Source organism: Parasteatoda tepidariorum, chromosome 3, assembly GCF_982258835.1.
Source record: "Parasteatoda tepidariorum strain Cologne lab strain chromosome 3, Ptep-v5.0, whole genome shotgun sequence".
Lineage (NCBI taxonomy): Eukaryota > Metazoa > Arthropoda > Arachnida > Araneae > Theridiidae > Parasteatoda > Parasteatoda tepidariorum.
In genome coordinates, this window is record NC_141757.1 from 7,455,402 (window position 1) to 7,467,238 (window position 11,837).

Below are 11,837 nucleotides of genomic sequence, written 5' to 3' on the forward strand. Positions count from 1 at the left end.
GTTCATTGTTATTCAGGGTGCATAGCCAAATCTCTCAACAAAAAATAACCACATTTAAAGTACTTTTTAAGCACTCAAAAAATATTTGCAAGCACTATATACATTAACAAAATGCAAACTAATATTCAAAGACTTTACATGATTATGATAAAATAATTACTTTTCTTCATTATATTAGGAACCATAAAAAATTTGAGAGATTTTTTGGTACGATTTCAGAGGGTGGAAAATGAAGCCTGAAAGGGAGAATATCTAGCAAAATGCAGCAAAGTTGCACATGAGAGTACAAGATGGTAAGCCAAAATGGTTTGTGATTGAATGAATTGTGAAAAAGTTTAATACTAGAAAGACTGAAACTTAGTATATACCTATAGTGCCCAAAAGCAGTCTAAGTAACTGCATTGTGAAAGAATAACTAGTGTGTAAAGAAATTTGTTTAAAATTAATTTTAAATATTTTTTTAAATATTATTTACAGTTATATAACAAGTTATTAGTAAATATTAACACTAGAAAAATTATATGTTGTACAAAAAGTCACAAAATTCTAAGAAATTGTGTCATTATATACATCATTGATTTTCTAATTGAAATAAAAAAGCAGTCAAAATGATTTTCCTGGGCGATCTAGTGTTAATAGAACAATGTGAAAACCATGCTTTTGCACAATACGCAGCAAAAATTGACATGGTAAAGAAAAAAAGTATTTTTGAAAAGGGAAAATTAAGCATTCTTAAAAAACACCCCATGGAAAAAAGCACCTTCAAGGGCTTTTAAAATATGAAAATAAGCACTTTTTAAAAATGCTACAGGTCATGTTATTCAACTAAAAAAAAATTTATTCAATTTGAAATAAAACACTCATTAGTAAAAACAAATCGATGTGCAACACAACAATACAAGTAACCATGAAATTGCCTAAACTGATTTCCTAGAAAGAGAGTTCATTTTGTTAGAATTGTGAACTTAGAGAGAGGAAGACTGTGAGGATATTTAGAATAGAGTAGAAAAAATACAAAGTATAAAACCTGGGTGAATAAAACAAACAAAGCAAGTACATCTACATTCCCTTTTTTTCATTATTATAATAACAAATTGTTAAACTGACTTACATTGGGTTTTTATTATTATGCCTATTTGAAGTATAAGTCATGAGATAGTTGAAAAAGTGCTTCAGCATTTTATGTTCTTTCTCTGCCCACCTAAAGAAAACAAAATTTGATTAAAGTTTTGAAGTTCGAAATACAGAAATTGGAAAACACAGTGGTTAAACTTTTTTCTTAAATCAATCAAAATTTTTCATACATTAAAGAACAAAAAGTCAAATAAAAATAGTGCAAAGTTACCAAGTCAGGGTTTCCAGTCAAATCTGAAAAAAAAAATTCCTTGTGTTTTCCATGTACATACTATACACAATATATTAAGAGGAAACAACAATTACTGCGCTCTTGTGTGAGATATATTTGGCTAACTATATTTATTAGCTTTAATCGCTAGAAAAACAGCTGAACATAAAGTTATAGTAAATTAAAGTTTAGTATAGCTGAAATATCATGGTTAAATGTCCCATAGATTACGCTTTGAGTGGTCACCATTTTTTAAAAGACAAAAATAAAAAACAAAATTCCCTGCATTTTCCGTTATTTTAGGTGATTTTTAAATTCCCTGTATTTTGCAGGTTGTCTCTGCTCTCCTCGTGGAGTGGCAACCCTGCAAGTACAATTTAAAGGTAGTTGTCATCCACAACCAACATTAACTATACCTGTATTGACTGATGACATAAGGAATCTATATGCCGGAATACATGCGCGTTTGCTTGCATTCAAAATTTTGGTGGTTACATCGGTTATTAATGTACCACTATTTCATATTTAAAATGGTTTTTCTCTAGATTGCCTAAACTTGTGATCTTGAAACTTGGATAAATTAAATGTTACTATGACAAACGCATTGCCATAATTTCATTACTCTACAAAACAATTTTTCTCTGTGCAGATATTTTCTTTACATCAGTGTATATACACCCTTGTGCAAATTAATTGAAACAAACTTTTTTTCGTGTTTTTTAAAGAAGATGTTTTGGGGTTGTTTAGGTTACAATGGGGTTGGACCTTTGCAGCCTATTGACGGTATGATGCGTTCTGAGCAGTACATTACTATTCTGGGTAAAAAAGTTGTTCCAGAGTAGAAGAAACGATACCCTGATGGAACAGGGATTTTTCAACAGGATTTAGCTCCTTGCCATACGTCCAAAATTGTCAAGAAATTCATGCCTGAGAATCAAATTGAGACATTGGAATGGCCAGGGAACTCTCCGGATATCAACCCAATTGAGAATCTCTGGGCCATATGCAAGAATGGCCTATTAAATATGGACTGTACAACTATGGAGAAGCTAATCACGGTGTTAATTTATGTGTGGTACAAGGACACAAATATTATAAATGACTGTAAAAAATTAGTGGAATCCATGCCGAATCGTGTCCAAATGTTAATGAAGTGTCGTGGAGATCATATTATGTACTAAAAATTTTTGAATTTGTATAAATTTAAATAAAATAGCATTTTCTCTTAGTTTTCTGAATTTATTGAGTTTGTTTCAATTAATTTGCACAAGGGTGTACATATACTTCTTTACATACAGCTGTAAATATGTTCTTTTTTCTACCTGATTTCCATTTTTCAATCTCTAGTACAGCATCCAAGATTTCTTTTAATTAGAAAAGGCTTTATACCATTTTATTTGTGCAATATAAGAGCAACTTTTTAAACTATTGCTTTATTTTATTTTGGATATTTTTTAACATTGTATAACGGCACACCCTAATACTTAAAGGCAAATTTTTATGTCTTTAAGTATTTATTTAAATCATTTTATGACTTATCTGTTTTACTATTGCAGCCATGTTCAACTGGTAAGTTTGAAGATATATTAAATGATTTGTACAAGTCAAAACTCTATAAGATGCTCTTGCATTTCAAGGTTTATTTTATAAAGATCTATGTATGTACTATGGGTATTGCGGTAATTATATGTGCTATGATAATAGGTATTTTATGACCCCTGAAAGGACAGTGTGACAGAATTTTTTCCAGCTATCTGCGACTATCTAGCACTAATATCTTTCTGCAAGATACTTTTAATAATAACAAACATATATGTCACTAACTTAAAATAACAAAAGAAAAACTATATAATTTTTTCAAAATTAAACATGTAACAATTTTTTCATTCTGATATTATGGGTGATACTCTCGCATATTGTTGGGGGCGGGGGGAAGCACAAATCATTTCCTTCTCCACGTTTTGTAAATAATTATTACAATAAAAAATCATGAAGTAATTGCCGAAAAAGGTCGGCGACAAAATCATGTGAATCGGACTCCTCAAAAAAGGGTAACTCAGATGAGTGTTTTGTTTCGAGATTAGGTTGTTGTAATAAATAAAATCGTATAAAAATATCTGATTTAGAAACTATGGAGAAATCAATAGCAATAACTGTCAAAAATGGGATAGAATCATTGTCTTAAAAAGTAAATACTCAAACGCACGATTCTAATCTTTCATATTGCTTGAAATATATCGCGATATTTAAAAATCACGTGAAAATCATTATCAATAACTGCCGAAAATACAATGGAAACAATACATCGATTTACGATACTAACGGTGCGAATCGCGTGCCAAAAAGGGATTATCTAAATGCATGATTCAAATATCACGTGTAAATTTCAACTGAAAAGAAATCTGAAATTCTTTTATTTTTAATATTTCTCATAATAAAAATACAAACGAAAAATCTTTCTGCAAGAAACTCTGTAACGTTCTGCGACAATGTCATTGTGATTCTGCCATGGAGTGAAAGGATAAGTGTTGAATGAATTTCTATAATCAATATACATCAAATTTGAATATTTGTGAAAAATCAATTTACATAGCAAAATTTATTAAATGTTTAAGAAGCTTACAATGTCACTGAATGAGTATCCTCTGAATTGCTGGAAGGATGAGAACAGCTTAGGTAATAAACACATAGACATGATGACTGATCTAATGAGAAAATAAAAATGTTAAGGAAAGTTATGGTTGAAAAAACTTATCATTCATTTTATGAACTATCAACTGAATAAATTTTTACCTATTATTTGCTATATTTTGTAGGCAGCCTTCTATGAATTTCATTCTTATCATTTTGTCAGTACACCAACAAACGAGATTGCATATTAATTTTTTCTGCTTCAACTGCAAGACCCTCACTTAGCTGACCCTAAGAAAAAAAAGAATTTAAGTCTGGGTGAACTCAAAATCATGTGAAACTTAGAAAGGTACTTGAAATTTAAATATTCAAAGAAACTGAATTTTTAAATTAGGAAATATTTATGAAAAAAGTTTTTTTGAGTTCTCGAAATTGTTCAAAAATTTTAACCTATAACGGCAATTTTTATATAAATATACGTTTGAATTCCACATATGTTTGTCTAAAAGAAGAGTTGTGTAATTTGCAAAAGACTGTTTTAATTTGTGTATATTCTCATTCAACTGATAACAAAAAATAATTGAAAAGTAGCTTCAAAATTTTATGGCAATTAAAAACTTTTGCTACAAAAAATTTTTTACTTCAAAAAGTACTTTGAACTTAACACTTACGAAATTAATAATGTATCTTTTTCATAGCTAACAACATAGATAGGAAAAAATCCAGTAGATTTTACGAAATAAATTTTTTTTAATGATAATTGTTGCATAATATACTAAATATTTTACAGATAGGGAATTTTAGGGATTTTTATGGTCATCAAAAGTATAAAACATGCAACATTTTGCAGTCATGATTGGCATTAAATATGCTTGAAATGCTTTGTATTATGTTTACTCATAATTTTGAATATTAATAGGAATTATAGCTAAAAGATCAAATATAGTTAAAAGAATTTTTTTAATTAATTCAAAAAAGTTCTGAATAAAATTAAACTGAACAATTTAGAACAAAAAATAAGTTTAAAACTGATATCGATAAATGAGGCTAGATTCGTTATATATAAGCAATACTTATTTAAATATTCAAGCAAGCAAAAATTAGTGCAAATTTTTTACTTTAATAGGGATTTTTAGGAAACTCAATAAATAGGGATTTTTTTAGGAAACTCAATCACTTTAGCGAATTTTTTAAAATGTACAAAATCCAGGAGAAACTAGCAAAATCCAGTAGTCTACTGGAAAATGCAGTAGAGTTAGCAGCTATGCTCTTGAGATAAAAAAAATTCTTTTAATCTTTTGTTCACAACTAGTTCAAGCAGTTGACCCTAATAACAGGCTTTAGCATGTTAAACATCATAAGCTAAAGATAACTTTCCCTATTGTTACTTTGAATACATAGCATTTTATCACAACAATTATTTTGCTTTTCACGAAAATCCAAAATAATAATAAAGGAGTAATTACAATTTTGTCGTCTTGCAAAATGTCCCATAAAAGCGTTTGGCCTGATTCACACACAGACTCCAGTTGGAAATGATTTCCCAAGTTGTCTCTTGAAGAATGACCTAAAATATATTTCCCACCATGAATCTGGGGAGAGTCCACGCAGGCCATGTTATTGAGTCTCTGAGCCATTGGATGAAGTTGAACTTGAGCAAGCTGTGCTAGTTCATCCTCACAGCCTGACTCTTCTCCATCAAAGACAGCAAGATTCTTCTCAGATTTGTTACTGACGTGTGAACATTTGCAGCTGCCATCGTCTGGGCTTAAGATGTCCTCAACAAAGTCTCTGGAAGATTTAAATTAAAATATTTATACCAGTCTGTGACTTCATCAAATTTCCATGATGATAAAAATTTCATAATAAATGTTTCTCAGGTATATTACAAAACACTTTTACCCACCATAGGAAGGCAAAATCATATGCAAAAAATATCGGTCTTATACTATAAAAAAAGCACATCATATACCCAGTGGCAGAATTTTTCCAGGCTTTCTGTGACATACCTCTCTGCAAGATACTTTTAAAAATAACAAATATACATGCTACAAATTTAAAGAAACAGAAGTGTCAACTTCAAAGGAAAAATCTTTCCGCGAGAACTCGGTAACTGTCTGCAATAATGTCGCCACAACTCTGCCACAGGGACCATATAGATATTACAACAACAGACCTAACATGCTATTTTTACAAAATTTTTATTTATAAATTTAAAAAATCCAGTACATTATTTTATGTAGCGTTAGTTAAGCATAAATTTAGTTGCTATTTAATGTAATCAGTAATAAGAGATGTATGAAAAGATAACATTTGAAACTAAGTTTTTAAAAAATTCATTTTTCCAATGCAAACCACTTTTATGAAAAATCCAATAATTTTTACAAAATTAATTGAGCCTGATACGCTCAGTTTTGATATAATTCACAGGGAAATACTAAGATGTAAGTAAACAGAAGCAGATAAACATTTGAGGCTTGTGTATAGGAATTGTATCACAATTTCACTTCTAAGATAAACATAAATCATGCAGTTTTGTAATATTTTTTTGAGTACCACAAGCAAATATAAAAATTAATGTAGTCTAGCCAGAATTTTTAACAAAAAATAAGCACCTTTTAAGTATTTTTTAAGCACTCAAAAATATTTTTAATGACTTTCCAAAAAGAAAAAAATTTTATAATTAGGATCTGTGTGGTAATGGTAATAAAAATTATTTTTTTCCCTATATTTTTAAAGTTCTTAATTTATAAACATAAAATCAATAAAATTCAAAAACTTTACATAATTAGATAAAAGAACTAGTTTCTGATAAATATTGCCGAGTAAATTGTGAAAATCATTGTAATTTATGACGACACCGCAAAGAAATATCTTTCAAGATCTAAAAGATAAAAAATGAAGCACTTTTCACAAACCCTGAATTAAAAAAAGCACATTTAAGGGCTTTTAAAAAACGAAAATAAGCACCTTTAAAAAACTCTACGCACCATGTGATGGCACAAAAATACTGATAATCATAACACAATAACTAGAATAAAACTATCAGCCTACCAAAAATATAGAAATATTTTAAAATTGTGTAGAAATTGATGCAACATTTTATTAAAACTGTGTAAATAATAAGTGGACAATTAAAAGTAACATCGCGTAAACAAGTACTAGATCATTGAATTGAGATTAAAAGGCTTTATAGCAAGGTTAATAGCGGCTTAGACCCCTGAAAAATAAAAGGATTAAAAAAGTAAGAAATTAGGGACATTTATATAAACAGGGTGGCCACTCAAATCAGGTTTCAAATTTCCCTGATTTTTCCAGTAAAAATCTGAAAATTTCCAGGTCAGCATGCTTTCTCTCTCTGGTAAAGTGTAGCATAGGTACAAGAAAAGTGTCAATATTAGTGTATTAGTCAATAGTGTAGTATTTCATTTAAAATGTTATTTTTTTAATATATCATTTTGAATAGATGTGGAGGATACAATATGTTTAGCTTGCAGAAAATAACGATTTTAATGAACAAAATTTTTTTAAAAATGTTAAATAGTTTTTGCACAAAATGTACCAAATAGCAATGATTCAAAACAATCTTGGATAAGTACTTTTTAATATATTTATAGTATAAGCAAAAGAAAATAATTCCAGGTGATTAGAAACCAATAAATTTTCATATTTATTTACATTTCAATATAGAGCCATTTCATACTGTATTTTATCCAAACAAGACTATTTATAAAATTCATTGAAATAATTTTCTTTAAACCAATATCATAAGTCAAATGTTTAAATAATGTTGTTTGTTTCAAATTAGCACTATTATTTTAAGAGATATTCAGTATTCATAAAGGAAAAATTTTCAAATTTCTTGTTCCATACTCCACAGAAGAAAAAAAGCTAGATAAAATTCTTTAAATTTAATTTTTTTTTCTTATTAGAAATTAGAATATATTAAGAATTCCAATCATGATTTCCTAGTTTAGATGAGTTAATTGTTTTTACATCTGGAGAATTCCATGTTGTCGGAAAAAAAATGAACATTAATTTCTTTGAAAAACTATCTTATAAAACAAAAGTTTGTAATCATCAAATTTTTACATTAAAAATTTAGCATATAATAAACCAATTGAAAAACAATTTGTTTTATAAAAACTGATTATTATAAGTTAAAATTAAATGGATTAAATTGTTGCTGTCGATGTTAATCGCACGAAAGCAAAAAATGATTACTAATTTACAAACTGTCTAAACTCTGTGAGTTTGTTTGTAATTTAAATGCAACCTTGACTGAATTTTGAAGCTGACATTTGAATAAAAAATTCTTAGCAATTGTTTGTGAAAAATGATACATAATTAATTTGAAATTTTTCACTTAAGTGTCAGAAATGCAAGAAAACTATTGCTGAGTTGATGATATTTCAACTTTTTAACGATAAATTTACGTCTAAATAAAAGTGGATATAACAGATGGTAAAATAATTCAAATTAAGAGAAAAATTCCAGCTTTTCTTTGAAATTCCCTGATTTTTTTCAGGTTTTTATCCAAATTTCCCTGACTTTTCCAGGTTTTTTCCAGTATAAAAAAATTCCCTGATAATTCCAGGTTTTCAAGGTGGGTGGCCACCCTGATAAAAGAGTAAAAATGTTTACACAAAGCATTATATTATTTAATACAATGAAATAATAAAAAGAGCTTACAGTCTATTTATTTTAAAAATAACAGGAAAAAATTGTAAATAGAATAAATAAATATTTAGAAATATATAGAAAAAATAATAAAATAATTTTTAAAGAAAAAGGCAAAAATAATTTTTTTTTACACCATTATAACATTAATATGGGAAATTTCTGAAAATTTTATGAAACAGAATTTTCACTCCTTGCTAATAAAAATAAGGTTATTTCAATCCATTTTTCCTTCATTCCTTGTAAGCCATACATTACAATTAACAAAAAAAGAGCCTACTTTTCCATTGCAAAGAAGAAAAAAAAAGGGATAATTAAAATAAGGGAAAATTCTTATTCCATGGACATGCATTTTCTGTCATACAAGTACTTAAAGCTAAAGAAAAAGTGGAGAAAGTTCCTTACTAATAAAGAAAATCTTGAAAAAATATCTAAATTTTGAAAATAAATTTTCTTGGTTGAGAGGGAAATCTTAAAATTTAAAGAAAAAAAATTTTAAAATTAAAGGGTAATTTCCAGAAGGAGAAAAAAAATATAATACAAGAAATTAAATGACATATTTAATTCAAAATATGGACTTTTGGGGCAAAATGATAAAAAAATAAAGGACATTAAGAGACAATTTATATAAATGTAACAGTTAATCCAACAGTTGGAAAAGCTGGATCTGTCTTTGTATTGTAAATTTTTACCAGGGTTCATAATTTTTTTTAATTAAGAAAAAAAATAAAATAATAAAAAATAAAAAATCAGACTTATTTGATTTAAATCAGATTTTATTTTATTCAAACACACTGTAAAAACTTTGATTTATGACTAAAAAAACTTTTTAAATGTTTAATCAAAATTAAATTAAGATTAAAACTATATTATAAGAATATTTTAGAAGCAAAACAATTTTTCATTATAATAGCTTTGAATGCATAGCAACCATTTTGAAACAAATGCATGACTGAAATTTAAAGACTAGATGAAATAGAGAATTTGAAGAATACTTTAATTATTAAAACTAAGTTTCAGTTATAAAAGCATAATTTTAATTTAAAATTGTGATTTCTTTTTTTCTCTCTTGATTTTCAAAATGACAAAATAAATGTAACAGATTGGTTTATAAATGCAGTCATTCACCAAAAAATAAATAAATATTTAATGCATATATTTTTATATTAAAATATTCATTTTTAATCCTATATCAAAATAGATAAGTAAAGCTAACAAAAATTTATAAAAATATATTTTTTTTTTCATAAAAAATCTGATTATGTCAGAAATACTGTTAATATATTACGAAAAAAAAATACTAAAATGTTTACTTTAATCTGTACTTGATGTACGTAAGAATTGAAAGATAGTTAAAAATGTAATTTCAAATGTGTTGGAATTTAACACATACCAAGAAAGGAAGTAATATCATTAGTTAAAATTAATTAATGCAGCAATTTACTTAAAATAAATTTTGAAACTAAGAAAAGAAATAATAAAAGTATCCATAATTTAAAACACTGTTTTTTAACTTTTTAAATCAATATATATACATACATAAAAAGCAGTTGATTTAAATCAATGATTTTTTTTTAAAAAATCACTTGATTTCAATCATCATGATTGAAATTGTGATTTAAATCAACGAATCCTGAAATTTACTGGACCATCTTATAAAGAATTAGTTCATTATCATAATGAAAACAAATTAAAATGACTGTGCAAATTAGTTTTGTTTGATCTAATGGGGGAAAAAATTCTTAAAACAGACTGTCAAATGAACAGAATAAAAAAAATTAAGTAAAAAAAGATCTTTTAGAAGAAACCAACATCTTGGAAATCAATTATCACAAAAGCAATAATTAAACAATCAATAATTCTTAACAAATTAAAGAAATAATATTTGTTCCCTACTGCTAGCAGAAAAAAAAAGAAGATGGTAGTATAAAACCTAAGAAAACATGAGGGGAAATCAAAATAGTGCAAGAAAATTAATAAATATGTTGTTTGCTCATTTGAAAACCTGCAGATTTCTTTGGCACTCAATAATGTACTTTTGCGCTTTTAGCATGCAAACTATAACAGGGTGCGTAGCCAAATCTTTAAACTAAAACTAAGCACCTTTTAAGTACTTTTCAAGCATTAAAAAATATTTTTTAATAGTATACATACATTAACAAAATGTAAACTAATTTTCAAAGACTTTGCATGATCAAGATAAAATAACTAGTTTCTGACAAAGAACTCTTTTCTTGATTATATCAGACATCATAAAATGATCAAGAGATTTTTCGGTTCGATAACAGAAGGTGGAAAAATGAAGCCTGAAATTGAGATTATGTGGCAAAATGCAAGAGCTGCACATGAGAATGCAATAATCTCACCAAACTCAGCCCAGTAGACGCACATGCGGACTCGCAAGTATTTCATCAAACATGTAAAATGATTGCTGCTTTCATACGCTATGGACCAACGCTACACCGAAATGGATTGTGAAAACGTTAAATAGAACGAATTGAATGTGAAAAGCATGCTTTAGCATAATATGTGGCAAAAAACAACATGGTAAAGAAAAAAAAGCACTTTTTACATACACCCCATGAAAAAAGCACTTTCAAGGGTTTTTAAAAATCGAAAATAAGCACCTTTAAGCACTTTTTAGGAATGCTATGCACCATGTTAAAACCTGCAAATTTCTGAAATCTTTAGCACTCAATACAGTACTTTTTTGATCTCAGCATGCAAACTGTAAGTTTATATTAATTTAACTAACTATTATAATATGCACCAATAAAAAGAAAAAAAATTTTCAAGGTAAAAGGAATGAAAAACTCACCCCGAAGGTGGAGCATGGCGTTGAGTAGCAAGGTACTGTCCACACTCGTACATGTTGTTATCGATATTGTCACTGAATCCGGCAACATTTTCTTCCCTCTCCAAAGCAACTTTAACAAGTTGCGGCAGAATTTCCGGTGCTTGCTGCCGATGAATGGATTTCTTTCCAGGTAAAGAATTTATTTGTTTATGATTCCTAGAATTTATAAATGTCTTATTTTCTCCCTCGATATCCTTCGAGGGAGAAACACACTTCATAGCAGGGTTCTTATGAGGGTTCTCCACACTTTTGTCCTCGGAAAGTTCAGCTTTTGTCACTCTTTTATTCATGATGTGTTGCTTTTTACTTGCCACTAGTCTGGCT

At 27.9% G+C, this 11,837-nt stretch overlaps 1 long non-coding RNA gene across 3 annotated transcripts in view; it reads right to left on the bottom strand.

Annotated features, from left to right (window-relative positions):
- The window catches only part of LOC107451974 (ubiquitin carboxyl-terminal hydrolase 34), a 93,049-nt gene extending 81,246 nt beyond the window's left edge, over positions 1–11,803 (bottom strand). For 2 of the 3 annotated variants that reach the window (XR_015432386.1, XR_015432387.1), the window contains exons 1-2: positions 11,475–11,803; positions 1,112–1,201 (exon numbers count right to left, since the gene is read on the bottom strand). This is a non-coding gene — a long non-coding RNA (ubiquitin carboxyl-terminal hydrolase 34). Of the gene's footprint in view, positions 1–1,111; positions 1,202–3,968; positions 4,051–4,138; positions 4,268–11,474 lie in introns of all 3 variants that reach the window. The other variant, XR_015432388.1, reaches the window with a different exon arrangement.
- Positions 11,804–11,837: the final 34 nt, after the last annotated feature.